Here is a 26894-nt window from a genome sequence, read left to right on the forward strand (position 1 = left end):
TAGGACAGCCAAAGCTACACAGAGAAACCCTGTCTCAAAAAGTCAAAAGCAACAACAACGAACAAACAAACAAACACGCATTATGTAATGTTAGTGCTGTAAATTTTCTGTGTTGAAATAGCTTCAGAAAGGGTTCTTTGAGGCCAATATATACTCGGCAGGTGTATGAAAGGTCTGTATTTCACTGAGCTGCCTACAGAGGGCCGCAAGGATAGAGAAACACAGTTCTGGTCAAAACACACAATTTGGTAATATATCTATCTATATTGATATATGTTTGTAATATATATGTAATTTTACATATGTTGACATATCAATATATGGGCAGGTGATATGGCTTAGTGGGTATGGCCCCTTGCCACCAGGCTGGATGACCTGAATTTGATCCCAGGGCCTGCCCTTGAGTTCTTTGCTTCGTTTCCCTTCTTGATGGACTGTAACTGGTAAGATAAATAAACTTTTTCCTCCTCAAGTTCCTTTTGGACAGAATGTTTTATCAACAACAGGAAGGCAAAAGGCAAACTAAGACGCGGGGAGAGAAGTCGAAAGGGGGAGATGGGAGCAGAAGTAGGAGGGCACTCGGGGATGAGTGCTGACAAGTACGGATGTACTTCACAGAACAGTTTCCTACGAAACTCATCACTGGGCGTGATAATGTTCACAAAAATGCTAAATGGGGCTAGGAATGTAGCTTAGGTGGTAGAGTGCTTGCCTTGCACCCATGAAGCCCTGGGTTTATTCCCACCACTCCATAACAGTAGGCGTAGTTAGTGAAGCAGTTGGAAGAGACAGAGTTCTAGGCTGGCTGGTTGAATTTAACTGTTCCAGGTCAAACTCCTATCCCAGCTAATTTATTCAATCTAGCTTCTCCCTTAACCCCTGAATTGCTCTGCCTCAAACTAACTTTAGCAATCTGCTCTAACCTTCTTGCTCCTTCTCATTCTCTGGCTTATTCATTCTTCACCTGAGTTCTCTCTCTCTGCGATTTGTCTGTCTATTACTGTCCTGGTATAACTGTGTTCTCTCTCTCTCTCTCTCTCTCTCTCTCTCTCCCTCTCTCTGCAATGCCCCTTAAGTAGCTTCTCTTTCCTCTCTGTTCGGGCATATCGTATTCTGCCAATTTTTCTCCGATTTGTCAGTTTTTCTACCACCCCATTAGACATCACTTTCAAACATGGGCACTTCCTTACAAACTACCTTTACCTTCATTGTTTGGGATTAAATTTGTGTACCACCATGCCTGGACCTAAGCTTTTCTTTACCTGAAATTCATTCTATCCCAGGCTGGCCTTGAACTCAGATCTACTTGTCTCTGTCTCCTGGATTAAAGGTGTGTCTGTATTCCAGCCAGTTCACACAGACCTAGAAACTCTTTGATGCAATCTTTTTGCCAGAGCAGCCATGTTCTGAATTAAAATTCCTTTACATAGTTTTCTCCCATTCAGATTTCCCACATTATACTTGCTTTTAGTCATATCTTAGGGCTGGTTCATCTCTCCTCATGGTTCCAAGTCCTCTCCTGCCATTCTCTGCTCTCCGACTCCTCCCACTCGCTTTCTTCTCCTCCCCTCTGGACCAGGATGTCACCCTTTTCTCTCCATTGCTCAGCATTGGCTGGTTGTTTTATTGACAATACAGAGAACAAATAGTGGCATGTTTACACAAACTTGAGACAGGTGATGCTTAGAATAAACATCACAAATGCAGTGTCTGTACTGAAACCAGATAGTGGTGTAGAGAAATCAGCATTCGAATGAGCAAGGGTAAATTATATACATTTCACAAGAGCATTACTCCAACAGTGGAGTTTTTCTATTATCTGTTTCATAGTTTTGTCATGTAGTTAGAATCACAGTATGAATGTCGATTTAAGACTGGCTTTTTTCATTTAGCAGTATACATTTAGGGACCCTTAGCTTGGCAGCTCTTTTCTTTTTTCATCATAGAGGGCTATAGCAACACATCTTGGTTATGTCCAAAATTTGTCAATTACAAATATAGCTGCTACAAACACTTGTGGGCAGGGTTTTTGTGGATGTAAACTTTCACCTCCTTTGGGGAACTATCAAGGGATGTATGTGTTCACTGAACCACATGCCGAAAGTGTTGTTGTGGTTGTGGTGGTGCGTGTTTTATTTTAGACATTTTCAAAATGTCAAAGGCTTCTTGTTGCTTTTCATCTTTGTTTTGGTCATTCTACTAGACTGTTGTGGCTTTAATGTACACTTTTCTAATGCCATATAATATCAATTGCCTTTTAACATGTTCTTTTGCCATAAATATGTCTTTTTAAAAGTTTTTTTATTTAAGAAATAAATTAAAAAAAAATTTTTTTTGGTGTTTTGGGACAGGGTGTCAATGTGTAAGCTCCGGCTGACCTCAAACTTGTGATCCTCCTGCCTCAGCTTCTCAAATATTGTGATAACAGGTTGGCACCATAATCTTTTCTAGCGAAGTAGCTGTTTAGATTTTTCTTTTTAGCTTTAGAATATACTGATAATGAAGTAGCTGTTTAGATTTTTTTTTTCTTAACTTTAAAAATATATTGATACTGGGTATGATGGCTCACATTTTATCCCAGAACTTGTAGGGCCGAGGCAGGAGAATTACTGTGCACTGAAAGCTAGTATGGACTATGGAGTGAGACTCCAGAGTCTCAGAAAACAAAAACGATGTGGTGTGATGTGTGCGATGTGATGATGCACGTGGGAGGTAGAAGCTGGCAGATCTCTGTGAGTTCAAGACCCGTCTGTTTAACATAGGGCCAGAGCTATGTAGAGAGAACCTGTCTATAAACCAAACAAACCAAGCCAACCAACCAACCAAAACAAACAAAAGCAACAAAAAGGGGTTTCCTGATTACTGAATTTTAAAAGCTCTCCACATATTTTAAATAAAGGTTCTTTATGTAATGTTTATCAAAATGTTATTCATTCTCCTTTTTTTTTTTTTTTTAAGAAAGATTCTTTTTGTGAAAAGGTTTCACTGTGTAGCCCAGGCTGGCCTGGAATACATGTTCCTCTTGCCTTAGTTTCCTGAGTGCTGGGATTACAAATGTATACGACCAAGCTTGGCTGATTTTCAGTTTTTTAACAAAGCTTTCTGCAGAACAGAAGTATGTCATTTCAAGAAAGTCCAGTTTGCCAATATCCTTCATGCTTTGGGTGTGGCTTCCTGAAGGGCATTGATGGTCCAAGATGCCTACATTTCTTTATGTTTTCTTTATGTTTTCTCCTAGTTTCGTGGTTTGTGAAGGGCATAAAGTCTTTGTGTGCACTTCTGTGTTTGTCTGTGAGTGTAGAGTTGTTGGAAAGCTGACCTTTTCTCCATAGAATTGCTTTTGCTCCTTTTCCAAGGTCAGGTGACTGCATTTGTGAGAATAGCTCTCTGGGGGTGCTCTCTCGCATGTTTTGTTTTGTTTCTATTTCACCATTTTTCTGCCGAGATCATGCAGATTTAGAACATGCTTGTGACAAGAGATTGGCGGGAGTGAAAGAATTCACATGTCAGAGCAGAATGGGAAAAGGCCAATGTATTTGGCATAAGGAACCATGAGCTTCTGAGCTCCTAAGTGAGTTCTTACCCTGCAACTTCTGCTATGTTAATGAGATCAGTCTGATCTAATGTATGCAGCTGAGTGGGCCTGGCAGCAGCTCAGTGGTGCAGGGCTGTTTGCCTTGGATCTGTGATGCTGTCAAGTCCCGCTGCTGGTGGTTTGGGCACTAAAGAGCCACTATTTCCTCTCTAAAAATTATATTACAGTTATTTATTTATTTATTTATTTACTACTGCGCGTGCGAGTATGTAACAAAGCACACAAGTGAAGGTCAGAGGACAGGTTTGTAAAGTCAGATTCCTGGGGATGGAACTCAGATTTTCAGGTTTGGCAGCACGTACCTTTACCTATTGATCCATAAACCAACTCTACTGATTTCTTTTATGGTATTATTATGAATGCTTCCTGGACCAAGCTTGCACCATGAAACTTCCCAGATGGGACGTGTTCCCCTCTGGTCTCTCAGTCATGTGTGTCCTTCTCTCCACAATTCTTTTACTCAAAGAAATGTCATCTACCTGTTTCTAAACATTTTTCCCCTTCTGATTTCCAAGGATTCTTTCCTTAGCCTCAGAGATGCCCAATAAAATCCATAAGCTTGAATTTCCCCTCCTCTTCTGCTCTCTGCGTCATTCCAAGCGAGACATTTCATTTGTCACTCTGTAGAAATACATTTGGATGCAGTTAATGTAGAAAGTTACTGGGCAACACATCACTCCAGCTCAGAAGTTGTGTTTACCAGATTCTGATGATATTTAGTGAATGCGTTTTGGCTGAAGAGAGGACCATAACAGTATAAAGAAGCAGAAGCAGGACTCCTCTTGAGCTTGTCTCATCTAGGATCTTGTTCTTTATGCTTATCACAGGACCTGGCTGTGGGTGGCTAGTAAAAGACAATGAAGAAAAAAGAGAGGAAGGGAGGGAAGAAAGGGTAGAGGGAAAAGAGAAGAGAATGCAGGCATAAATAAGATTTAGAGATGGCTCAGCAGTTAAGAGCACTAACTGCACTTCCAAAGGACCTGGGTTCAATTCCCAGCAACCACATGGCAGCTCACAACTGTCTATAACTCCAGTCCCATGTATTCTGACACCTTCAGGCCAACGCACAGAGAATTAAATTAAATAAATTATAAAAAAAATAAAATTTCTATCTCAATTTCTGCATCCTCTCAGGAGGAACAGGCATGTCAGTGCAGCCCAAGGAAAGATCAAACAGCATGAGGGGAAGTAAAGAGACTGCCCTGGGGACTGAGCAAGCCTGGGGCATCACGCGGCGAGAGTCAGAAGACTGAGGATTTGTTCAAGCCTGGAGGAAGCCCTGTCATGTGATGGATGGAAACAGGAGCTGTTCGAAGTTATTTCACCAAAGTTTATGGCTATCTGTGAAATGTTCCTCCTCTAATAGGCTTTCCCCCTCAAACTTTAAATGTAAGTTGGACTTACTCTCTTGCTTCTAATGGGTGGCAAGTGGTACTGGCCTGCTTGCCATGTTAGTCAACCTTTTTGGAAAAAGGGCCTCCAGGTTGACTGCAGCCCAGGGCAGTGTCTGCCTCTGTGTCATAAGAAAACCTGAGCCAGAACCACCCACACATGCCACACTTGGGCCCCTGACTCACAGAACGGGGAGCTAAGTGTTTATTGCTGACTCAGACCACTAGTTCTAGCTGTATTGTTGTTATACATGAAGAGACAGCTACCATGCTGCCCTGGACTTCATCTTCATCACTGTGCTGTGCTGCCTTTGCTGTGGATTATTAAGGTCCCCGCCCTGCTGAGGGACTGAGGACAGATCCTAAGGAAGAGATGTGAGGACAGGGTAATAATCTTTACCTACACAGTGGCTCACCAGCACTTTAGTCCAAACCTCATGACTCTTTTGTCTCTCTTTATTATTCTCCCATTCCTGTCCTTCCTCTTTCTCTCCCTTTCCCTTTTCTTCCTTCTTTCCTCCCTGTTTAGTTTCCCTTTCTATTCTTTTCTCATTCTCATTACCATACACTTTTACTTGTGTGCCCAACTTCCCCTGTTATTTCCTCCGATCAGGAGCTTGCTTTCTTTCAAGCTTCAGGTAAAGTCACCACAGACGCCACACTGAGCTTCCTGCAGCTGCTGCTGTGGCAGAGATGTTGAATCAGAACTCTGGTCTTGCAGAGATGCGTCATGAACCTGGACCAGCCCTCCTCACTCCTTGTCACTTATGGAGATGAAGGTTGTTTTATTATTACACTTATTTTTATAAGTTCTTGTTTATTTCTGATCAAGTCTGTTTTAAGATAGAGAAGTGTGGGGATCAGGAACCGGGAGAAGGAGACTGAGTGGCGACGGGACCCCCACAGAATCCTGGCAATCAGACTCAAGGTGCAGGTCTAACTTTATTGTGTAGTGGAACAGCCTTTATATGATTGAAGGGTCAATCAGATTGCCTCGTGTTAGCCTCAAACACCCGTAACAGTCCATCAGGTTGGTGTGACTATAAGGAATGTGGGGTGTGGGGGCAAGGTCACCCCAGGAGACTTCCCTAAAGAAGGGGGAAGCAGTCACCAGCCTAGCCTTGGGTCCATTTTGAGACTTTACTACTGTGCTAGGAGTCCCTAGTGGATCAACACTGTGTGCAGTTATAGGAGTTGATGACGCCTCATTCACCATTCTTTATGAGTCTCAATCAAGCTTATCGTGACACTCCCTGCAAAGAAAGAAAGATGTGGTTATCTTCATAGTAAGAAATAACACAGATGTGGGTTATTATAGGTATGCATTTTCTATCAGCTCCAATTTACAGGTAAAGATTTCTTCTCTTTTTCTTTCTTTCTTTCTTTTTTTTTTTTTTTTTTTTTTTTTTTTTTTTTTTTTTTTTTTTTAGACAGGGTCTCTTTGTGTAGTCCTAGCTGTCATGGAACTCACTCTGTAAACCAGGATGGCCTCAAACTCACAGAGCCACCTGCCTCTGTCTTTCTTCTGAGTGCTGGGATTATAGGCATGTGCCACCACACCTGGCTTAATTTTCTTTTTCCTTTCTTTCTTTCTTTCTTTCTTTCTTTCTTTCTTTCTTTCTTTCTTTCTTTCTTTCTTTCTTTCTTTCTTTCTTTCCAGGTGGAGATTTAGTTACTTACCAAGTGACCATGGCTAGTGTTATGAGTGAATCTGAAATGTCTCTCACAGGTTGGTGTTTGAATGCTTGTTCTGCAGGCAGCAGACATTCTAGATGTTTTGGGGTTGGGACCTGACGGAGGCAGTAGATGGGCCACTGGAAGGCCAGTACTTGGAAGGGTCTTATCCCTGGCTACTCCTGGTTCCTGTCTCTGCTTCTACTGTGACTGGACAGGCTGTCCTCTGTCACATGCTCACAACTCTAACAATTTCCTGCTCAGTTGCACGATACAGAGAGACTGTGACCAAATGCTTAGAAACACAAGCCCAAATAAGTACTCACCTTACGTTGTTCTTGCTATGCATTTAGTCACACCCGTGTAAAGATAACAAAACTGGGACCAGATGGTGGTGGCACATGCCTTTGGTCCTAGCACTCGAGAGGCAGATGGATTTCTGAAGGCCAGTCTGGTCTACAGAACTGGTTCCAGGACAGCCAGAGTTACACAAAAAAACCCTGTCTTGAAAAACTAAACCATCCAAACAAATCAGAATTGGTACGAGGAAAGTGGGGTTGTTGTGAGAAAACCTGACCATACGGTTCTTCAACCATTGGAAACAGTCTGTGGCAAGAGTTTGTAGACTGAGCTGGAGAAACCCTACTGTGTAGACAAAGCCAAGTGGGCTTTCTATTCAGTGTTCAAAAGAACAGAGTGGGACAGCCAGCTCATCATTGCCATACATGTGATGAAGGATTAAGACCTGCAATATACAAATAATTAAAAAATTAAGCAAGACACCTTTAATCCCAGTACTTGGGAGGCAGAGGCAGGTGGATCTCTGTGAGTTCTAGCCTGGTCTACAAAGCAAATCCAGGACAGTCAAGGCTACACAGAGAAACCCTGTCTTGAAAAACAAAACAACAAACAAACAAACAAACAAGAAGCTAAACAACCCAAGCAATAAATAGGATGAAGTGAGCAGAGAGCTCTCAAAAGGTGCGATGAGACTAGCCAACGCCCCTATGAAATATTGTCAGCTTAAACAGCCATCCGAAATAGGCAAACCAAAACTATAGGGAGATCCCATCTTTCTCCAGTCAGAGTGGCAGTCATAAAAAAGAATTAGAAATATTGGTGAAGGCATGGACAAAAGAGAACTTTAATACACTGCTAGTGGGAAGGTAAATTGATCCAGCCAATTTGTCTGGTCAGTAAGGAGTATTTCAAAAAGGAAAAGAAAAAGAACAGTAATGGCGCAAGGGAGGCTTGCACCCACATTACATAGGAAAGCAAGAGCCAGCCAGCCTCTCTGAGAATGAGCCATATAGCTATGAAGATAACTCCTCAAAGGAGAGACCACAGGGTGTTAGAGATCCAGTAATGTCGAATGTTACATTCTGCACAGCTGGAAAAGCAGCTGACAGCTGAAGCCTTAGCCAGGCAGGCCCTTGGGCCATAGCTGCAGCAGTCTGTCAATGCCTGAGCAACTCCACCCAGGAAACGGCTTTTGTATGTCACCTTCTGTGAGTAGCGCCATCCTGGAAACACTCTTCTTTAAAAAAAAAAAAAAAAAAAAAAATTCAGATGAGTCTGTGAAGTTTTTCTTTAAAAAAAAATTAAAGCTTTCACACAAGTACATATTGTATGCATATTCCTATCCTCCCAAGCTTCCTAAGTCTCCCTTCCCTCCTCTCTTGTTAGTCTCTTTTGCCCTCCTAAACAGCTTCATTCCCCTTTCATATCATATAGATGTACATGACCCTGTCTCAACAAACAAACACGGTGTTTGGGAACTGTCAAGGTAGGACGGAATGTGTTTTGCATTTTGAGATGCCCTAGGCCTTTTGTGGCTAGAACAGGATGCTGTGGTCTGAACCTGGAATATTTACTTTGTGCTTTTGTTTTCAATGTTCTCCAGCTGGGGGAGGCTGTTTTGGAAGGTTCTAGAAACTTTGGAAGGTGGAGAAGGAGGAGGAAGCAGGCCTCAGGGCTGGGTCTTTGAGGGCATATTATCTCTGTCTACTTCTTGTTTCTTTGTCTTCTGGTCTGCTGTGATATGAGCTATTTTGTCTGGCTCTGCTCCACACCAGGATGATGGAAGAAATGTTCGGTTACACTGGATGCTCTGTGGTGGGCTCCTCAGTAACCGAGACCAGTGTTAAAAATCACACCTTCCTCACCGAGCTCCTCCTCAGAGCAGTTCTGGACAGGGAAGCAGTGAGGGATCCTCACCCCATGCCCAATAGTGAAACTGATGGATTTCAAGGCATGCCTGATGGATTCACTTACCATCATCTGTTGGTGTCCTGACTGCAGCCTGGTAGTACAGGCTAGCCTGAAGGGTGACAGAGGCAGCAGAGATAAGGATGTCTGCAGATCACTGATCTCAATTATGTTTTTAAATTTTATGTCTATGCATATTTCTTCCTGCTTATATGTCTGTGCACCACTTGTTTTCTTGGTGCCCGAAGAATCCAGAAAGAGGGTGTCAGATCTTTTGGAACTGGAGTTAGAGATGTTTTTGAACTGCCGTGCGGGTTCTGGGAATTGAACTTTAGTCCTCTGGAAGAACAGTCTTAATCATTGAGCCATCTGTGTAGCCCTGTTTTTAGCTTGTAAAGACATTACTTTATTTTCTTCCTTTGGGACAGTCTCCTGTGGCCCAGGTTGACCTCCAATTCATTATGTAGCTGAAGATGATCTTGAACTCCTTATTCTCCTGCTCCACATCTCCAGTGCTGACAATAGGGTATATGCCACCATGCTTAGGAGTTATTACTTTTTAATTGGCAAATAAAAGTTACATAAATTTGTCCTATGTTAGGGGGCACATGAACCATGTGACTGGGGGTGGGGAGAACTGGCCTGGAGCTAGAGTGAGGTCAAGACCTGTCTAATCCCCCAAATTCTCATTCTTGAGCAAGAGTAAGGATCACCCCCTCCCTGTTCTGGGCCGGCATGCCCCAGTGCATGTAGTCTTGTGACCCCCTGCTACCGACATCCTCGACGTAGTCACGTAGCCTGGTGACAAGGACATGCCCAGCCAGCACCTGGCATTCCACTCCATTCAAATGAAGCATTCCCAGCACCTCAGCCCCAGCCACTGATGTACACTCACTCAAAAATCCCCGCCCATTTGGCCAAGGTTTATATAGCTCATAACCCCCCCCCCAATAAAGAGAGCCGCCTCATGGGAAGACCCGTGTCACTGAAAGGGCTGTACTGGAGGACCCCCACCCTTCCCTGCCCACACTCATTTCGGAATTGGGATCCTGCTGACCCACCTGTCCAGCTAAGCTGTATGCATTGGTACCTGGATGCCCCAAAGGGAAGAAGCAGCCCAGGAAGAACATTGAGTAACATGATGTTTTAATATGTTTATACATCGTCCAATGATTAATCCAAGCAATTTAACATATGGATTAAATCAAAGGCTAATATATATATATATTTTTTTGGGGGGGGGGCAGGTTACATTGCTGAAGAAATGTTAAAGTTTACTCTTTTCCCTTTGGCGTGGGGAAGAGTGGGGACAAGGGACGAGGTGACAAGCTAGATCTAGGAGTGAGAGAGAACACCTGGATCTGGCCAAGAGAACACTCTTGAGGCTCTACCGTAATTATAAGCAGAGCTGGACTGTGAAGAGGGCATGCTTGTGGCCACCCAGTATCTGACGGAGGAGTCCTTGAAGAATAAGTTGTTACTTTGGGAATAGGAGGCGCCAGTGCTCTCATTACAGCGAGTGTGAAGTGTCTAGGCCTAGTTAGCATGAGGCTTCAAAACGCGGCCCAACAAGTAATTGCCCAGCAGCCTCTGTGTACCAGGCAGCAGCGGCGTGAATGTGCCTCACATTTCCCCTTTGCATTTACTGAGTTGTGGGCATTATTAGGGACCATTACATTTTTCAAGGAACCTCCAGTCGATTTTCAACTGCATATCAGTGTGTGATGGTGTAACTCTATGGCAGTATTCACGGGATTTACAACAAACCTTCTAGCTCCATATAGTTATGCCCAGTGTGACGGTTAGCTTTAATTGTCAGCTTGATGCAGCCTGGAATTATAATTAATTGGTATAAGAAGCCCCAGCCCACCGTGCGCACGACCATCCCCTAGGCAAGGGGTCCTGAACTGTGTAAGAGTATGGAAAGTGATCTGAGAACCACCAAACAGGCAAATAGCACGGATGCATCCATTTCCCTTTGCTCTTTGACTGTGGGCACAGTTATCAGCCACTTCAAGCACTTGCCACTGATTTCTCTGCTGTGTTAGTTATTTCTCTGTTGCAGGGATAAAACACCACGACCCGCAGAAACTTGTAGAAGAATTTGTTTGTCTGACAGCTCCAGAGAGAAAAGGGTCTGTTATGACAAGGGGGAATGGGGTAAAATAGCAGGAGCAGGAAGGTGAGGGCTCACATCTTCCATGAAAGCATAAATCTGAGACTGTGAACAGGAAGTGGGTTAGGCTACGTAATCCCTGAAGCCACCCTCACTGAGCCACTTCCTCCTAAGCCTTCCCAAACAGAGCCAGAGCCGGGAGCCAAGTGTTCAAACACCGGAGCCTGCGGGTGGCGTTCTCACTCAAACCGCCCCAGCTGCTGTGACACAATGTATTGCAGAAATGCAGACCAAACAAGCGCTTCTATCCTCGAGTTGCTTTTTTGTCAGAGTATTTCATCATGACAACAAAGAAATGAAACCAGAAGACCCCGTGGCACTTAGTTACAGGGCGTCCTAGAGCAGCAATCGTAGGAGCTGTAGTAGAGAAATTTCTTACAGATAGATTTTCAATTTGTATTTTATGTACATGGCATTCTGCCTGCTTGTATGTCTGTGCACAATTGGGAGAGGACATCAGGTCCCCTGCCACCAGAGTTAGAAAAAGGGGAACCAGAGTCCTCTGCAGAAGCAACTCATGCTCTTAACCACTGAGCCATCTCTCCAGCCCTGTGGAGAAATTTCTCTGTGAGTGATGAGCTGCTGTCAAACTTGCTGATGATTTTGGAGGTTTCCAACCCTTGAAAATGGCTTAGGAAATAGCATTGACTCACTGTGGATAAAAATATGCTTCTCTTCCTGCCTATGCTCATGGAATTTGCTCTGCATTTGCAAAATTGAGCTGTACAAAAATGCTCTGCAGTGTGTTTTAGTCCTAAGCAAAAGGCTGCTCGCTCTCCTCAATCACTGGCTGACAGGATGAGCGTGGGGTCAGCAGACGGCTTCCTCCTATTATGTTCGACTCAGAGCATGCACCTCAGCCCTCCAGTCCCGATCGCTATGAGAAAGACTACTGGACGCTGCTCATTTCCTCCTTCCACTGAGACAAGTAGAGAAGGAACATGAAGGAGAATGAGGAAGGCTTTCCTTGAAAGACCAAAGGAAGACCATCGGGAGAGTGGGCAGTAGAAGGGCAAGGAAAGCAGAGGGCTAGCATCTGTCTGGAAAGTTCACTGTCATAGAAATGAGCAAAAAGCAGAGCCTGATGTTCAAGGAAACTAAGAATGTCCTCAGGGGAGCTGGTGTGGAACAGGGGCCTAGGGAGCAAAGGACAGCAGCTATGAATAGGGCCAGGCTGCTGCAGTGGCCGAGGCTGGTCTACAGGTGGTCATGGTGTTTAGAGCTGAGGCAGCTGCCTCCTGGAAGCTTTTCTTGCTGGACAGGAAGGTGAGGCCACAGAAACACAGGGACCTTTCCAGTGAAGAAACTTGAGCAAGTCCTGTGCAATGAGTGGAGCAAAGCCAGCTCTTTCACAGCCCTCTGGGGCGGTGGTCGGTGAGGAAACAGGCATGAGGGCCTGAGTTCTGAGCCTTTTGTTTTTTATGCTCCCTCTGCTTCTTGTTTTCTCTTGTTGTTTTGCTTTCTGAGAGAATCTCATGTAGCTCAAGATGCCTTCAAACTTACTATTTGGCTGAAGCTGGCTTTGAACTCCTGGCCTTCCAGTCTCAGCACCTAAGTGCTGTGTGCACCATCACGTCTGCCATGTACATCTTATTCTGCTTCTTTTTTTTGTTCCTGAGCCCAAACATCAGCCCAATTTAACCTCAAAGAGCAGCGATGTGGCACTGATCCAAGAATAACTGAGTGTGTAGCATCCAAAACTTGGTGGACAAGAGTTAGAGTTTGCTGTGGTTGGTGGGAAAAGGCACTAACCTTTAGGCTACTACACCACCAAATAATGCGTAAAATGTCAGTCTTCCCCAGAGCTCTGAGCTCTGAGTCGTTGATTTGCATTCCTCATGGGAACCAGGGGTCAGGTGATGGGTAAATGGTCACCTCACTGGGAGAGGCATTACAGACATTATATAAATCCGAGAGGAAAATAAGGTCCAGAGTAGAAATCAAACTCATCCTACCTTAGTCTGTTTTCTGTTGCTGTGTCAGAATGTCTGAGACTGGGAAGAGAGCTTCTTTGATTCCCAGTTCTGGAAATCTGAGAGCATGGCATGGGTAAGGAGCCTCTGAAAGAAAGAAAAAATGGATGGAGCAAGTGGTTGCATGTTGAGAAGGAACATTGTGTGAGGATAGTGGGAGGGGTCAGTTTGCTCTATTAGAAACCACTTTCTTGGGGCTGGAGAGACAGTCCTCAGCAGTTAGGGGACCTTACCGCTCCCCTGGGTGCACTTCCAAGCACACCCAGAGGGTGTGCCTGCAACTCAAGTTCAAGGGCATCTGACACCTTCTGTTGGCCTCTGAGGCACCTGCATTCTCACGGTGTATGTTAACTCTTACAGCCACACCCACATATTCACAAATGAAAAGAAGAACTCTTTTTAAACAGCTCATATTCCTAGGTTTCGTAGAAAGTCCTACTGAGTATTTATGATCTAATGATACCTAGAAATATTTGCTATCTGTTCTTATGAGCTTTCCTTCCTTCCTCTCTTCCTCCCTCCCTTCCTCTCTCCTTCCTTCCTTCCTTCCTTCCTTCCTTCCTTCCTTCCTTCCTTCCTTCCTTCCTTCCTTCCTTCCTTCCTTCCTTCCAGACAGGGTCTCATGTAGCCCAGGCTTGCCTCAAACCTGCAATGTAGCTGCGAATGGACTTAATCTCCAGGTACTGCCCCTTACTAAAGAGCTAACAGTTGAAGGCTTCTGGGAGAGGGGAAGTCTTTCTTCCGGGGAATGACTGCTGATAGTTTGCCCAACCTCAAGTGGATGGCTTCGTACATACATGTGCACATTGAACAGAGCCAATTTTTTTTAAATAACAGGGTTATTTTTTTAAAAGAGATGAAGGCATGGTGGTGTCTGCCTTTAGTCCCAGCACTCAGGAGGTAGAGCTGAGTTCAAGGTCAGCCTGTACTACACAGAGAGTTCAAAGACAGCCAGAGATACACAGAGACAACCTGCCTTGAAACTAATTAACTAATTGCTTTAACTAGTTAGTAATCAGTTGGTTTAAGTAGTTAATTATTAATTAATAAGAGAATATGAAGTGGGGAAGGGCTGTGTTGGAGGGTGGAGGAGGAGTGAGGTTTGGATATGATCAATATTGAATACATGGATGAAACTGTCGAAGTTAGGTGAAAACATTCTAAAAGATTTGCCCCGTGTTTAGGAAGTCTTTATTTTCAACAATGCATTTTTGTTTCAGTTTCTGGACAGTTGGTGTCCCTATTTGATTCTACTTGTCATAGAAATAATCTGTAATTAAATAATTCGGATCTTGAGTTTTGCTGCTTAGGCACAGGCCATTTTGCTAATTCTGTAATCGTATCAACAAACAAACAGATTAGCATTTATTCAATTTGTTACGAAATTTGGGCGCTTTCTTGAACAGCTGGCTGTCTTTCCTGCCAAATTAATCATAATGAATAATATAATTTCTTACAGAAATGCATTGGAAACGTTGTTGGATTAAAAAGGCCTGGGACTAAGAGGCAGAATTATTAGCTTTCCCTGTGCCCTATTGAGCACTGTAGAAATTCCATTTGGGGGCTTAAAGCGAAACTAACGAATGTCACTTTGAAATGAGACTTTATTTTGATCATCTGTCTACCGGATGGAGCAGTGAGGCTCTACCAGTGGCGGGCATTCCAGGATCAGCACTGCACGTGGTAAAGGAAACACAGGCCTGGATTTCACTCCGTGTTATTAAAGGATTGGAGAGTGAGATATGCCTAGGTCTTGGGAAGTCAGATCCTAGACTCCTTATCTTGAGTTAATGGCTTGGGTACTTTCTTCTTCTTCTTTTTTTTAAAGGAACTTTAAAAAAAAATTAGAATGCGTGGGTCAGGAGAGATGGGTCAGCTACTAAGAGCAAGTGCCGCTCTTGAAGAGGCCCTAAGTCCAGTTCTCAGCCCCCAGGTCTGCTGCTCACATCCAGCAGTAACTCCATCCAGCTCCGACGGGAAATAGTGTTAGGGATATTACCTTCATGTTCATATTCACCACATGCAAACCCACATACACGTCATGAAAAATAGCAAAGACAAATGCTTAAAGTTAGACTACAACGTGATGAACTTATTATTTAAATTTTGCATCTCGTTTATTTCATTATTTAGTGTTTGTGCATGCGTGTGTCACAGGGAGCACGTGGAGGTCAAAGGGCAGCTTGCAGGAGTCAGCCCTCTCTTTCCACCATGTGGCTTGCAGGGATCCAGTTTAGGTCAGAAAGTCTGTGGTCACATTTCTTTACCCACGGAACCATCTTGCCATCCCTGGTGATGAGCTTCGTTATCGTATTTTCTTACAAACATGTCATCATACTTTGTTCTGATTTGGCCCCTCCCTTTCGCCCTCCCTGCCCCTCTCACTCCCATCCTTCCCCAAAGAGTCACTCTCTGCTCTCCTCTTTCATGTATCAATTCTTCTCTTTTTCTTCCTTCTTTAAGATTTCTTTGTTTCCTCTCATGGGCTCCTTTTTCCTATCATCCCTCCAGCCCGAAACTGACTGTTATGATTGTGGTTTTACTACCTTCAGCTTCTTGAAACATTAAATCATATTTCTCTAGTGGTTGGACTATTCTCAAATGCCTAGATAAAGTCCTCTATTTGGTTGTATTGAACAACTTAAAAAAAAAGACTTATTAAATAAATAAATAAATAAATAAATAAACTTATTAAATAAATGTATATGAACGTTCTGTCTGCATGTACATCTGCACGCCAGAAGATGGCACCAGATCACGTTATAGATGGTTGTGAGCCACCATGTGGTTTCTGGGAATTGGACTTAGGATATCTGGAAGAGCAGACAGTACTCTTAACCACTGAGCTATCTCTTCGGCCCCCCAAAACTCTTGATTTGATTTCCTACTTGAAAAAAATTTTATTTACCTGTATTCTCAAGGAAAAGTGAGTTTTAGTTGTACTTTATATATCCCTTGCTTTGGTTTTTATTTATCCTTCTCCTATATTATAAACAGGTAGTTGACAAATAAAAATTAAATGAATTATTAATATTTTAGTGTACATATACACATTACAAAATTGTTAAATCAAGCTAATTAACATATCAACAAAGACTTCACCTACTTATTACTTTGTGATGAAAATACTTATTCTCTATTTCTGGGTTAATTTTTAGCATATAACACATTGTTATTCTAGCTATGAGAGACCAAAGATAAGCAGCGATTGTTAACACTATGTAGAGTAGGCGCGGTATAGCAGTAAGTTCCCTGAGGGGAGAGCTACCTCGCTGCATTCTTTCCCGCCTTCCCGGTTCCGGGTGGGTATGTGACTCGGCTCACAATCTGCCTTCCCGCCTTCCCTGTTCTGGGTACGTGACTTAACTACGGCTTTGTTCAAACCACCCAATCAGACCCCTGTAACTATGCTTCTCGCTTCTGTAACCGCGCTTCCTGCTCCCGAGCCCTATAAAAACCCGTCACCCCAACCGAGAGGCGCGCAAGTCCTCCGATAGGCTTGGTCGCCCCGGGTACCCGTGTATCAAAATAAACCTCTTGCGGCTTGCATCTGAAGGCTGGTCTCGCTGTTCCTTGGGAAGCGGGGTCTCCCCGTCTAGATAGGCTCTTGGGAGTCTTTCAGCTATAGTCATCATGCTATTAGTAGAACTCCAGAATGTCTCCCCACTGAAGCTTTGTGCACTTGACCCCTACTTGGTGCAAAATGGGTCCCCAAATTGGCAGTGCTGTTGACAATGTCCTAAACAAAAGGACTCTGACTGGATAAACTGAAGGACGATCACTGGGTAAATGGAAGCCCAAATCCAACATTCCTCGGAATCTTGTAAGGTGGGTTTCTGTTTACCAGGAAAGCCACCATTTTCCTTACTTGTCCCAACAGCAGGGCCAGCTACCTAGTTCCTGAACAGCCTGCCCCCATGTTAAATCCTAGGCTGTTCTGGCCTAAATCTCTCCTTCTGCCCTAAACCTGACAAGGCTTCTGCCATAGCCAGCTATTCTCTGCCCCTCTGAGAGACAGCCCAGCAGTCGTTCATAAAAATAAACTTTTCTTTCTACCCACAGAGTGGCCCGGGCTGGTGGTTTCACTGCACCCTCACTTACAAGCCCATTCCAAACCTTTATCACCATGGCGTTCTATTCAGAGTCCATGGATAAGTGAGGGCATGTGGTCTTTGTCATTCCATCCACGCCTTATTTCTTTGTGTAATGACTTCTATGTAACGTATGATACCAGAATGACAGCATTTCTGTTCTTTTAAAAGCCTGATTAATACTGCATTGTGTATAGATGCCATATTTTCTCTATCCATTTTACACTGATGGGCAGTTAGGTTGGATCTGTACCTTTGTTATTCTGAATAATGCTACAGCGAACAAAGAAGCAAAGACTGCCCTCTGGTCTAGTGACTCCATACCCTTGATGTGCACCCTAAGGTATAGTTGCTAGGTGATGGCGCGGGTGTGGTTTTCATACTGGATGGGCTAAAGTGTGTTCTCACCCACAGTGTGCAAGAAGTCTTTCTCTCTCTTTGGTTTTTCAATACAGAGTTTCTCTGTGTAGCCTTGGCTGTCCTGGAACTTGTCCAGGCTGGCTTCGAACTCTGCCTCCCTGAGTACTGGGATTAAAGGTGTGTGCCACCATGCCCAGCTAAGATGGCTCTTTTTAAATATCCTCTCTAATGCTTGCTATAATTTGTTTTAAAAATTATTTTATATATAGAGTGAGGTGTTTTACATGCATACATGTCTGTGTACCATGCATGTGCCTCGTGCCTGCAGAGGCTAGAAGAGAGAACCAGATGCCCCAGAATTAGAGTTGCAGACAACTGTGAGCTGCTATGTAGGTGCTGAGAATAGAACCCAGATCTGGGGCTCCCCACCTGGACTATCTCTTCAGCCCTTATATTTTATCTTGATAAAACAGTTCTAATAAGTGGGGCTTGGTTTTAATACGTACTTCTCTAATAACTACCTTTATTGAGCCTAACCTAATAATATCTTGTTCAAGAGTAAAGTCTTAAAAATGTTTTGTTTTGTTTTTTTCCTTTAAAACTAACCATCTGATGCTGTTCTGGTCTTACTGAGGGAAACGCTTGTCTACATTAAAACGGTCAATAAATGGGAAGGAAAGGGCTTTGGGACTCTTGTTAGGTGTTTTGTGGGGTTGTTTGTTTGTTTGTTTGTTTATTTTTGAGACTAAATATCTAAAACCTAGGCTGGTCTTGAACTTGTACAGCCGAGGCTGGACTTGAATTCCTGATCCTCCTGTCTCCATGTTCTAAGTGCTCAGAATAGAGGAGTGTGCCACCACCTCAGGCTGTAATGGGACATCTAAACAAAAATATCAGCCAGAGGAAGATGAAGCAAATTATAGCAGTGGCCTGCAATGGATTGGCTATAGAATCTTGGAAATATAATAGGTAGAAATTCATTAACTAGAAATTTTGCATGTGACTGCACTCATACTAGAACTGACAAAGCTATGAATTTAATAATGTCAGAGGTACAGTAACTCATTTAACAGTCACCACACTGGCCAGACACTGGTAGCCCATGCATTTAATCCCAGCACTTGGGAGGCATAGGCAGGTAGATCCTTATGAGTTTGGGGACATCCTGGTCTAGAGAGTGACTTACAGGACAGCCAGGGCTACACAGAGAAACCCTGCCTGGAAGAAACAAAACAACCAAACCAAACCAAACCAAACCAACCAAACCAACCAACAAACAAACAAGTTACCACATCGAATAAGAACAAATCTTTGTTTTCAGTTTTATATACAAATAAGTAGGGGAGGCTGGCCCCCTAGTGTAGGAAGGCAGGCCCCACCCCTCCCAGGCTGACCAACTTGGCTAACATCCAACCCCCCCATCTACTTCATCTATGACCTCCATGGCCCGTGCTCCAGGAGGCCAGGCTGGCCCATGGCACACGCTTCAGCAGAGGGCTCTGGGGATGTCTGCCGGTCATATTGCCACCAGAGATCAGGTGGGGGGCTTTGGCACCACATATGGATGTTCGTGGTCCGTGCTGTTGCCAGAAACCATGTGGAAGCCAGGGCCTCTGCTCCTGATGACTGCAAAGGGCAAGGAGCTACTTTTGCCGTGATGTCGATGACTGCAGACAAATAGTTGAAAAGGGGGCAGTAGCGGGCTTCTGTGACAACCCCAAAACAAGAAAGCCATCAAAGAGAACTCTGAAAAACTGTGATAGGGACACTCGCTTTATTGACCAGGCTGGTCTCAAACTCACAGAGATCCCCCTGCCTCTGCCTCCCAGAGGGCTGGGATTACAGGTGTGTACCACCTCGCCCGGCCTTAAAACAGTATTTTAAATTCCATTTCAGTAGACTATGCTAACCCACAAAAGCAAGTCATATTAATTGGTTTTGGATACTTAAAAAAAAAAAGTGAAAATGGATATAGCAGTTTATGGACGAAGTGTGTCCTGTGGACATTTTAAAAAGAAATTTAAGTTAAACATTGACACAATTCTAAAGATCATCTATTAGACTTAGATATCATTTAGCTGATTGACCTCTAATGTTTCCTTGCAATAGTCCTAAAGGCTTGGAGCTTGTGCAGTAGTTTAATTTTCCAGGATGATCCCCAAAGTCCAATTAAGCACCCCCAAAACATCACTGTTCTAGTAATAATAGTACAGATCATAACCACAATGATTGCAGTGTTTCTGCAAAGAAATTAATCCAGGTGAAGCTGACTTCCACCTCCCTGCACTCCAATCCTACCCTTTCCAGTCAGATTCTGTTTGAGGTAGCTACAGCAGCAGCAGCAGCAGCAGCAGCAGCAAAGAGATCTCTAGGAGTCATGGGTATCAAGAGGAACCCTAAACACTTACAGAGGCCTGAATGACCAGAGAGAATCCTACAAGAGTCCTTTAAGTTTCAGGAGGGGGCAGATTCCAGTTGTCCTGGGTGGTAGAAGGAAATAGAAATAGAGTGGAATGGTTGGGACAATTCCAGCATAGAGAGGGACCATTCAGCCTGTATTTCCCAGTGCTCAACTCTAAGCAGCTCTATTCCCTTGGTACAGTGGCTGCTCCCACAGGATTGAGTATCTCAGGAGCTATAAAAGGGGGAGCTCTATATTCAGTAGGATGTTGGAAGAGCTGAACTCATGAATGAGACTCCCATGTCAACCCACATTTCTGTGTCAGGCATTTGTCAATCTGAAATAACCTAAATGTCTATTTACTGATTACAAACCCTTTTATATATGTATATGTACACACACACACATATTCAAAGCATCAGAAGATGTCATAGGGTTATTTGGTCTCATGCTTTTTCATGGCTCAAGTGGTACTACCTGAATTGCTAGTTTATTTTTAGACTTGAGTGGTTCAGTCTGTTGTCTTGGTTGCATCGTGAATAAAAGTAGAGGGGAGAAAGATTGGGGATAAGCAGTATTACTAAATGGTGATTGGAAAAGTGTGGGAAAGAGCTATCTAGATCCTGATACAAAACAGGGGACTTTTACACTGTTTAAGTAATAAGAATTTAGCTGAGGGCAGATAGAGAGTAGCCCAGGATGCTTCTTGCTTCCTGGTGGACCAAGTAGGTGATAATGAACCTTGGTGAAGGAGCAGTTTTGGAGGGATGATGGTGGGCTCTCTTTTAGACACACCAGATGGGACACACCTGGGAACAATCCCATGGAAAGGTTCAGCAAGCCTGGATCTGGGTGAGTTAGAGGTTAAGATCTGGTTACCCGGGGCTGAAGAGATGGCTCACTGGTTAAGAACACTGTCTGCTCTTCCAGAGGAGCTGGGTTCAATTCTGGGCAACCACATGGTGGCTCACAACCATCTTCAATGTGATCTATTGCCCTCTTCTGGCGTGCAGGTGTACATGCAGATAGAGCACTCGTATACATTAAATAACTAAATAAATCTTAAAAGAAAGAAAAAAGATCTGGTTACCTTCAAACAGATACAAAACAAGAACTTTAGGACTTTGTGCTGTCGTTTTATAGAGGTACAGCGTCTAGGAAGTGGCAGGAAGCAGCCTGGAGAGCACAATTAATGTTTGCATAAAGGATGTGCCAAAGAGTTTATATCCAAGGAACTTAGAGTATGCCTTTAACTTGATTGATAATCAAGTATCTGAACCAATTGATCCACTTCTGGCTACTCAATACTCTTCAGTGATGAACACTCCTCCTTTGACCTATCACTAAGATATACTCTTAAATAATAGTCTGCTAGGAATTCAGCATCAATTAAATATTAAATCAACTTGTAGAAGACCTAAAAGTTATGACTGTTTCTAGGTGCCATGGCACAGGTCTGTAATCCCAGCACTCGGGAGGCAGAGGCAGGTGGATCTCTGAGTTCAGGGCCAGCCTGGTCTGATTTAGGACAGCCAAGCCTACACATAGAAACTCTGTCTCGAAAAAACAAAGCAAAACAAAACAAAATAGTTATGAATGTTTGCATTGACTTGAAAAACAATAAAACCATCTTAGCCAGTTTTGTACTATTTTTGCCAAGCCTGCCAACGTTATGATTTTTTTCATAGCTTTTAAATTGTTAATAATATATCATAAAAATAGATCATAATTGCTTAACTAGAAAAACCTCAAACATTATTTAAAAAAAAGAAATGGATTGGAAGTAAGTTTGGAAAATGCTAACAATGAATGTGCGATGGTGGAAATCTGAAGGTTGTATTGTTAAATTCTAGTATTTACTAACATTTCAAGAAGTTGCATAGTTAACACCCCTCTCCCACCCCCCACCCCCGTGCTGTTTTATTACTCACCTGTGGCCTGCATACAGAACGGGAAGAGTCCAAAGTCCTTGGCAGTCCGCAGTGTGTCAGGGTTTACAGCCTGTCATGGCTATCACTGAGTCATTAACGGGTGGGCCAAGGGCCAACTCTTAGTTTTTGACGTTTCGTTCGTCCCTGAAGAGCGTCTGAGTTCTGTTTTAACAGGTGACTGCAACAGACCCACCGGGGCGGGGGTCGGGGTGACTGCTGCTGCTGCTGGGTGATGGGCAAGCGCCTCCCTAGGGACTGGAGACTCCCTGACTGACTGAGTCCCAAGAGGGCTCAGGACCACTCGCTCCTCCATGCAGCCTCCAGAGGGCAGAGCAGCCGCCGGGCTTTGCCTGACGAAAGGGGGCGCCCTCCAGCACAACAGCCACTTTAACGTCGGGCACTGCGCTTTTTAATGTCTTCTGCATATTGATTTTGTTTTTCCTGAGATGTACCACATTCCAAAGTCATAGCTGTATCCCCCAGAACCAATCAATAGTGTCTGCTTTGACTAATCCTCTACATATCCTTTCAAAACCTGTGTGCATGTGTTACGTGTGATCGTATAAAGCAAAGCATGAGACACACATGCCCTCAACCCCGTCCATTCACTTGTGGCTAAAGTCACAGTGCTTGTCCTGATCGAGCTCAGACAGGAACACAGACTTCTCCCCTTGGCTTCGCTCCTGTGCGGGGAATTCATTGACAAACCGTCGCTCAGATGCACGAGCAAGCGCAGCCTTTCCAGACAGCCCTCAAGCATTGATATTGGGGAAGGTTTTCAAAAAGCCTGTGGAACCAAGGCATTGGAGAGTCCGTGTGAATGTGGAAGATCTCCTTGGGTCCTCACCGGTTCCTGTCCTGGACCCTGTGTCTTCTGAAGTACGACTGACAGGTCAAACTGTGTTGGATTTGGTCATGACACCCTCAACGAAATCCTGCCATTTGTGCTTTGCTCGCTCTCCACCTCAAACCTCAGATGAGTGAACACTGCTCATCTTAGTACTTCCTTGCTCCGTCTGGTGACACATGTTAAGGTCTGGGCACGTGGGCGTTCTGCTCAGATGAGAGGACCCAATGGTAGTGTTTGAGGTTCATCTGCTTGGTTTTCTTACCATAGGAGACGTAGCTGCTTTCCTGTGGCCTCATAAGAAGCAAGTTAAGGGAATAAGGGTCTATTTTTAGTTCCAGACTGGGAGACTACTTTCTGTCATGGTGGGGAAAGGCATGATGAGGGAGTGGTGCAGCTGCAGCGGCTGAAGTGTAAGGTGGCTGGTTTTATCTCCTCACCACTCAGGGAGCAAAGCTCTAGGGCTGGGCTATATACCCCAAGGCCCCGGCCTCTGTCACTTACTTCATCAGCTAGACCCTGCCTCCTAAAGGTTTCACAGCCTCTAAAAACAGTCCAGCCATGCCACCTGGGGGCCAAGAGTTGAAACAGCAGAGCCTATGGGGGACATCGCATATTTAAATTGGGAGCAAGGTGAAGGGAGTAACTAGCTCCGTGAAGTCCTTATGTTTGTTGGAATATGCCCTGTACTCTTCAGCCTGGAAATCGGACTTGGAGTACCTTGCCAAAAGGCACATTTCCTTTTCTTACTGTCTCTTTTCTCCTTTCCACTCCTGTTGAATGAGAACTGTCAGCTTTACCCATTCTACCTCGTTCCTGGTTTGTGACAGGCTCAACAGGAGCCTCCGTTAGCAAGGCTGTTCCCTTAAACCTCTGCCAACAATAGGGAACAAAGTGTTCAAATATCCAAGCCTATGGGACACATTCTCCATCTTTAACTCTAGCCTTAAAAAATGTAGGATGTAGTTCTTTGGTCAAATTTTTGCTTAGCAGGTGCACCACACACACAAAAAGTGGAAAATAATTTCTCTCCAGCAAAGCAAAAACAAAATCAACAGAACAAAGTATATCTTGGTCATACTGTGCTCAACATTCACCCCTTTTGCTATAAAAAAAAAAAAAATCTCTTTTTCTTCAGGTGTCATTGGCTGTAAGGAGTCTGGTAGGATGGGTGGAGGCCGGTGAGATGGAGGAGGCTGATGAGATGGATGGAGGCTGATGATATAGATGGAGGAGGCTGGTGAGATGGAGCCTTCCCCAGTGAGTAACACCTTTCCTGGTACTGGCTGCTTCTTGGGACTGGAGAGGAGAAAGGAGATTCAGGGTCATACTCATCATGCTCTTAAAAGGCTCCTTCCTTTCAGGCATCCCCTCTCAGTGGAGTCAGGGTTGGTTCTTGGTGGTCCTAAAAAGCTCAGGATCATCTTCTCAGGCATATGCGTACAGTTGTATGAGGTATGGCAGGAGGCTCACTGCCACTGGGAGTTGAGGCAATTCTGAACATCTGATACCATCTGAGCTTTGTTGTTAATATTTCCTCTTAAAAACAGAGTATAACCACCATTTAAACAGCACTTACACTGCCTCAGCTGTTAGAGGTAGCCTAGGCAGGATTTAAAGCTTATAGGAACATGCACAGAGAACAAGTGTAAATACCATGCTGTGCTGCCTAGTTTTATGTCAACTTGACCAAAGCTAAAGCCCTCTGAGAGGAGGGAACCTCAATTAAGAAAATGCTTCCATAAGTTCCTGTTGTACTTAGTCCTGTAAGGCATGGGGCGCAAACCAATAAGCAGCACCTTTCCATGGCCTCTGCATCAGCTCCTGCCTCCAGATGCCTATCCTGTTTGAGTTCCTGTCCTGACTTCCTTCAATGATGAACAGAAATGTGCAAGTGTAAGCTAAACAAACCCTCCTCTCCTCAAGTTGCTTTTTGGTCATGGTGTTCCATCACAGCAACAGAAGCCCTGACTAAGGCATACATATAAGGAACTGAGTGTCAATTTTGATGTCTGCAGAGATCCTGGAGCCAGTTCTGGGAGGTTAGGCCAAGGGTGATTTTGTTTTGTTTTTCAAAGATGGCTCACCTGCCCCATTGACTGCACAGCATCCTTCAAGCCACACTTGCTTTGGGAAGACTCCTGCTGCTCTTTCACCCCCACTTCCTCTTCTGCATCCATCCCTTGTGCCTGTTTACAAGGGCTACAGCCTTTGAAGAGCTACAGCCTTCGACGCAATAAGGGACCCTCATCCTTGAGGAACGTATTTTTGCTGCACATGCTGGCATCCTGTCTCTCTTCACGCCGGCTTCTGGCCAGGCTTTGCCGAGAAGTCTGTTCATGTCCCAGAGTCTACATTGTACATCTGTCTTCTGTTTTGCTAAAAATAGTTTTAGTTTGTTTTCCTCTCTGCTTTTCTTTGATGTCCACAGAGTAGCAGGAGAACATCCTAACTTACTCACACTGGTCTTGGAAGTCCTAGCTATTGATTTCTAACGTTTTAGCGACTGACATTAAGACAAATAACCTGCTGCTATTTAGTCGAGCATCTGTTAGTTCTTAGGATGTAGGAGAGCCATGGGCTGCAGACACAGCGCAGTGCTGTGTCTTGCAAGCACAGAAACACGAAAAAGCTGAGTGTGGTGGCTCCCGCTTGGCTCCAGCTCTGGGGAAGTGGAGACAGGCAGATCCCTGGAGCTTGCTGGCTAGTTAGGCTGACCTAATTGCCAAAGTCAAGTCTATGAGAGATTCTGTCTCAAAAAAAAAAAAAAAAAAAAGGATGGTGCCTGAAGACTGACATCCTTGCCTCTACACCCATGTGAGCAACACGTGCCCACACACACATGTGCACCCCCCACATCTGTTACTCACACAGGACTTCTGGGGTGTATTAGTCAGGGTTCTCTGGAGTCACAGATCTTATAGAATGAATACACATGGGATTTGCTGGAATGGCTTGCAGGCTGCAGTCCATCTGTCCAACTCTAGATAGCTGTGAATGGAAAGTCCAAGAATCTAGCAGTCGCTCAGCCCCACAAGGCTGGATGTCTCAGCTGTTATCCTATATATATACTGGAATCCCGAAGAAGTAGGCTTCAATACCAGCGAAGGGATGGACACGCTAGCAAGGCAAGGGCAAGCAGGCAAAGAGCAACAGCTTCCTTCTTCATGTTCTTATACAGGCTTTCAGCACAAGATATGGCCCAGATTAAAGGGGCATCTTCTCAACTCAAGGTCCAGATCAAAGGTGTGTGTCTTCCTACCTGAAAAGTCTAGAATAGAAGTTTTCTTTTTTTCACCCACTTCAAACCAAGTGGAAAATCTCTCCCAGGTATGTCCCCCATTTCTGGCTTATAGTCCATTCTATTCGTCAACTTGACCACCAAGAAGAACCATCACATGGGCTAACAGTGTATTCGTTACAGTTCCGGTACTGTGATAAAAACACCATGGCCAAGGCAACTTATAAAAGGAAGGGTTTATTTGGGCGTGTGGTTGCAGAGGGTCAGAGTCTGTTGAGACAGGGAAGCATTGCAGCAAGCATCAGGCATGGTGGCAGGTGGGGGGAGCTGAGCACTCACGTCCAAGAAATAAGCGATAGAAAGAATGAACAGGAAGTGGGACAAGATTATAGACACTCAAAACTCACCCCCAGGGACATACTTCCTCCAGAAAACCACTCTTCCTAAACCTCCCCAAAGAGCAACCACCGACTGGCGACCAAGGGTTCAAGAGCCTTCAGGGAACATTGTCACTGAAGCCAGTATAGTCATCATGTCCTTCAGAAAATGAGGATGATTTTGTCATTGTCTTATTAATGCTTATAGCACATAATTCTTTTCTATTATTATTGTTTGGCTAAAATTTTTCAAAAATTATTTGGAGATTTTTTTAATTTTTCTTAACCTGTAAGAAGAGCACCTCATCTTAAGAAAAGTGTTCTTTCTATGTTTGATAACACTTTCATTATAAAATAAATGCCCTGATATTTCACCATTAAACCCACAGTTCATGCATGTTTATGTAATACACTGTTATGTATTAAAAGCTTTATTAGCTTTAGGTCTGACCTAGGTTATAATCTAATTACATTTATTAATTAACTGTCTTTATGTGCATGTGTGTGTACATATGTGTGTGTTCATGCACATGCCAGGATACATGTTTGGAAGTCAGGGAACAGGTTGCAGGAGAGAGGTCTTTCCTTCTACTGTCTGGGTCCCACAGATGAAACTCAGGTCATCAGGC

At 44.0% G+C, this 26894-nt stretch overlaps 1 long non-coding RNA gene across 1 annotated transcript; it reads right to left on the reverse strand.

Moving 5' to 3' along the window:
- Positions 1 to 5926: 5926 nt before the first annotated feature.
- On the reverse strand, positions 5927 to 22095 carry LOC132652143 (uncharacterized). The gene is made up of 3 exons (XR_009589625.1): positions 21801 to 22095; positions 13000 to 13104; positions 5927 to 6239 (listed from the first exon to the last, which is right to left on the reverse strand). It is a non-coding gene; the product is annotated as an uncharacterized LOC132652143 (long non-coding RNA).
- Between the last annotated feature and the right edge of the window lie 4799 nt (positions 22096 to 26894).

This window comes from Meriones unguiculatus, chromosome 2 (assembly GCF_030254825.1).
Source record: "Meriones unguiculatus strain TT.TT164.6M chromosome 2, Bangor_MerUng_6.1, whole genome shotgun sequence".
In the NCBI taxonomy this organism is placed as follows: domain Eukaryota; kingdom Metazoa; phylum Chordata; class Mammalia; order Rodentia; family Muridae; genus Meriones; species Meriones unguiculatus.